This window comes from Neophocaena asiaeorientalis, unplaced genomic scaffold, assembly GCF_003031525.2.
Source record: "Neophocaena asiaeorientalis asiaeorientalis breed wild unplaced genomic scaffold, Neophocaena_asiaeorientalis_V1.1 scaffold124, whole genome shotgun sequence".
In the NCBI taxonomy this organism is placed as follows: domain Eukaryota; kingdom Metazoa; phylum Chordata; class Mammalia; order Artiodactyla; family Phocoenidae; genus Neophocaena; species Neophocaena asiaeorientalis.
Genome location: NW_020174135.1, coordinates 14,169,433 through 14,174,328, shown reverse-complemented (window position 1 = coordinate 14,174,328; position 4,896 = coordinate 14,169,433). Strand labels below are relative to the sequence as shown.

At 38.8% G+C, this 4,896-nt stretch overlaps 1 pseudogene; it reads left to right on the top strand.

Annotated features, from left to right (window-relative positions):
- The first annotated feature begins 343 nt into the window (after window positions 1-343).
- The window catches only part of LOC112406151 (glutamate decarboxylase 1-like), a 43,564-nt pseudogene continuing 39,011 nt past the window's right edge, over window positions 344-4,896 (top strand).

Genomic DNA, 4,896 nt, shown 5'->3' with positions numbered 1-4,896 from the left:
CAAACAGAGATTTTAAAGGAAGCAGATATGTTTGGGAAGTTAAGTCAAACATCATATTCGCTAAATATGAAAAGCTGTTACCTGTCTGGGTGGTGGTCAGTTTCCCCAAAGTGTGCAGTACAGGGGTGAGTTAGTAGCATAGGAAGGATTGAGTAGTGGAGGCATCCTCTCCGTCAGTGCTCATGAGAGCCTTGCAAATGATGAACTTACTGGATTTTCTGACTAGAAGGAGATCTACCAAAGTGATTTGGGATGTTTGGAGAGTTGGTAAACATATGATGTTTTAATCACCGCCTATGTGTCCCATCAGTGAGGGAGGGATTCCTCCACTAGAGTTATGGGGATGGCTGAACACGTGACACCAGACACTGGATGGATGAGATCACAGCAGTTTATTAATCACAAACACTCGCAGCCTGGGCAGGACCACATTGGGCTGCACTTGGGAATAGAGCAATCAACAAGGGGCTGGAGGAGATGGGCTCTGGACCATCAAAAAGGTGAGGTGACCCCTGGTTCCCACTCAAGGATGTGATTGGCTTGTTTGAATAATTCCCAGCTAGCAGCAAACTGAAACCCACTACAGTACTCTTGGATTAAGCAGGAACTGCTCTAGGTCCCTCTGATAAGGAGGGTTGTTTAGCTAGGGGACCTTATCCTCAGGAGCAAGTAAGGAGCAGTTGGGCCATTCAGTGCCCTCTCAATTTCACCAGATATCAAGGTAGCACTTGATATTGAGCCTTAATTTTAGGCCTTATGCCACGTGATGAGGCAAGACATTATCAAGGAATGAACATTTTATTCCACATGTTTACTAATACAGGTGAATTGCAAAGTGGCCTCAGTTGGATAGGAAACATTCCTTTTTTCCTTTGAACAGAGGTGAGGTGAAGGGAAATAAAAATAGTTTTTGGCATCCTGCACCCAAAAGACACAACTGACAAACATGGGCCTGGACAAAACAGGCAACATGTTTCTTCTGATATTTTCCTTGTCTGCTGTGTCATCCCTTTATTCTCATAGACAAGTGATCCTAACTACAAGAGTGACAAGAACTCAGCATTATTTTTGCTGTGGAGTTTAGACGATAGCTAAACTATTGGAGATAGGTCCAATCTCGACAAAGCAGAGAAAGAAGTAACCTTTAGCTTTCCTCTGTGTCCCATCTCTGGGCCCCTTTGACCCGTTCATCTTCTTCAACTGTTTTCCCTGTGTTTTCACGCTATTTCTCTGGTTTACTTTGGACCCCTAGAAGGGCTAGCTTTAATCAGATGTTTGTCTTTCATCCAAATGTCATTCCATTCTTTATGCTCATCAGAACTTGAATTTTCTTGGGTCAGCATCTTCCATTTATGTGCTATGGTGTACGGAGAGTGAGATTTTGAACATCTACATCTGGACTCGCGTACTAAGTCCGCTATTCACTGTGTCAACTTAAGCGACTTCATTCGTTTCTCTGGCCATGAGTGCTTTCATTTGTCAAACTCATTAGTTAAACTGTGATCTCTAAGGTACCTTGTAGTTTTTTCATCTCAGGCTTCTGAATCTATGTGTCAGAAGTCTGGCTCTCAGGCGTGGTTTAAAATAAACGAAAAGGCTGGTTCCTGTGGTTCCTGTTCTGTAGGAGTGAATATAAGAGGTTTCCTTCCTGAGCTGAGTAAGCACTCCAGTTTTGAAGTCTATGTGCTTGAGGTGTATATCTGCTTCTGCTGACTACCTGGCCCTCATCTTCGAATTCATTCCTTGGATCTTCCACTCTGCCTTTAATAAACACCTGGCTTTGGTCTTTCTTCTGGAATTCTTCTTCCCCCTGCCCCCAATGCCCACTCATTTAAAAAAAATTATCTTTCCTCCTGGCTCAGGTTTCTCATTCAGGAATTTAATTGGAGCCCATGTTAGGAAGGGCAACTGTATTAACTGGTTGCTTGGAGGAAAGGCTCTAATTAAACCTTGTAGGCATGAATAGATCTTGAATTGGATGTCATTTGAAGTAACGTCACGTAGGTGATTGCCTGCTTTGCTTCCTAATAAATTCATTGGTACTGGCAGTCATTGTGGGGAACCAATTTTCTTTCTTTTTCTGCATAATTACCATTACTGAAAGATTTCACTAAATGGTCCTGGTTGGATGTAGTAATAACCTTCGTATCTTCTATCCCTGGTGGCTCTGAATTCTACTCAGCCTTGACTTCAGAGTAGATGGTTTTAAAGGGGCTTGTATGAGGAACTAGTCTTGTTTAATATTCTTTTTATCTTTTATTGATCTAGAGAGGAAGCCCAACAAGGGAAAAAACTAGATGTGATTAAATAAATTCTCATAAGAAGCAGTTTTAAAAACTGGCCATTCTTGATAAAATGTTGAGATTTAATTGTATGTGTTTCCTTAATATTAGCTCATTATTATTGGTGCATTGGGATTCTTAACTGGATGTAATTGATTTAAGATTTATCACCATGATTTCTTATCATTATTGAATAATTTAATGTTTTAATGCTATTAATGCAATAATGAGCCAGTAATAATTTTCCTCATTATTTAAGCTCTAGAAAAATTAATCCTCGACCTCAAGTGTTTTACAGAATTCTTTCTAGAAAATTTAAAGCTAAGGAAAAGAGCTAAGTTTTAATTTTCAAGGGCAATGAAAAGGTTTGGAAATACAGACCATTATTCTGATCAATACGACTCGCAACTTCCTGCTCCGAGAGGAAGGCGGAAGCAGCGTTCAGTGAGCAGTTTGAGTATTTATTAAGACTTTCCAGGTGAACAACAGTCAGGTGGTATTATAAGTATTAAGGTCGTTCAGAGTGTTTCACATTAGATTCTCATCGGCCTATCCGACTTCGGACTGACTAGTGAAAAATGTACACATATTTTGCTTTCAGAACAATTCAAAAGAACAAAACTCGTGCTTTTCAAGGGAAGGACTTGACTCTCTCCGAGGCACGTTAGAATTCCATTGCTGCTCTGTATTCCTGCTGCGCTTGCCTCAGGAAGTCAAGGCAGGACTACGAATAGACACCTTTGTTCCAAGGCACCAGCACAGGAACAGAGTATGAGCTTTGCAGTTGAACGGGCGCATGTGAATTCCGCCTTCTCTATTTACTCTGTGCCTTTAAAAGTTCTACTTGATCTCTCTGAGTTCTAGGTATCTCATGATACATATCTAAATATAGCATAAGGTTACCCTGTGAGATAAATAAGATAAAATGCAGGCTTTTACAAATGGTACTTAATATTATTTTATTCATAGAAATTTTAACTATGATACTCCTCTCCATGAAAAACTTAGTCTGATTATCTTGTATTATGAGGATGATCTTAGCCTGCTGTGAAGCAATAACCTAGCATGAAACCCAGCAGGGCTGATCATCATTGCTAGATGGTTTTCTCCCTTATTAGAAATTCAATCCCCAAGATCACCTGGGAGGCATCTGAAACAAAATCTGAGGTTAGAGACTCTTAAGTTAGTTTGACTTTGAAAATGGTCAAGTTATAACCTTATAAAGACCAAGAAAATAAACATTTTTCTAATACAACTATTGTTTACTTCCTTGGGCTTTTAACTTTTTTTTATGATAATTCAACAGATTTTACTGTCACAATGAAACAAACTATGCTTTGCATATAGGGCGCTTGCTAAGTCACTTTTTTTTCAAACAGATTAATGCAGTATTAGGAGGTAAAGAAAGTCATAAACATTCATATCCGTTCAAGCACACCATAATAAAAGCCATCATCACTTTTTAAATTACTATTTTATAGAATAAATTCATTTCTGAAAAGTTGACTGTTAATTAATGCTTAAATAATACAAAATGGAATCATTCAAGGAAATATTGGGCATTTAAAGTATGACATAAGTGTATATTGTTGACATAAAAATGCTCATTGTATATTTTTAAGATAAAAAATCAAGTTTCAAGACAGTTTGCATATAATTCCATTTAGAAATTCTTATCATAAAATTATTGTAATACATGGAGTGATAATTTATCTCTTTGTGGTGGAGTTGGCTATACAGGGTGGTAAAAGTTAAGTGTAATGAGAAACACTCTAATTCCTGTGTTGGACAAAATACATCTCTATTAATTATGTTTGTTCTCACTTTAAATTCAGAATCTCTCCCTCAAATAAGTCCTGCAATCCTACTTGAGTTTCCCAGTCAATTCACTCGCCCACTTTCCTATAAACTATTCATACCCTCTCTCTCTCTCATCAAACTTTCAATAGCTCCTCTTTCCTTTCCCCTCATTCTTTGCTGATAACCTTCTTTGTTCCCTAGAAATTGAAAGCATTTGGAAAATAACTTCTACCTGCTACCTCCTCCAAATCCGCCCTCCTTACAAGCATCTGTATCTATACACTCCACCTTGCCTCATGTTTCAAGGGATAAACCATGTGTGCTGTTGTCCAAGGCCAATTTCTCTCGAATCTATTTTGTAGCTGTTTTCTTTTTCTATCAGGATTTCAAAATGCCGTAATCGCTCATTGATTGTAAATCACTTTACAGCTACCATTCCACTTCTCTGCCACTCTTTATAGCAAAACTTTTTCAAATTGTCACCTCATTATTGCCTCTTCTCTATTCTCTGGGACCCTCTTTAATCAGGCTTTTGTCACCATAGCCGTTCTGGCCAAGGTCACCATTGATCGCCCCCTACCCCATGGTCAGTTCTCAGTCCTCACCGTATTTTCTCAGCAGTATTTGTACCTGAATCATTCCCTTTTATTTGAAACACTTTCTTCATTTGACCTACTGTACACCACTCTTTTGGGGGGTTTCCTACTGTTGCACTGACTGCGTGCCCCTCTCAGTCGCTATTACTGGATTCTCCTCATCTTCCTGTGTTTTTTTTTTTTTTTTTTTTTTTGTAATACCAGCCTCTCCAGCTTCG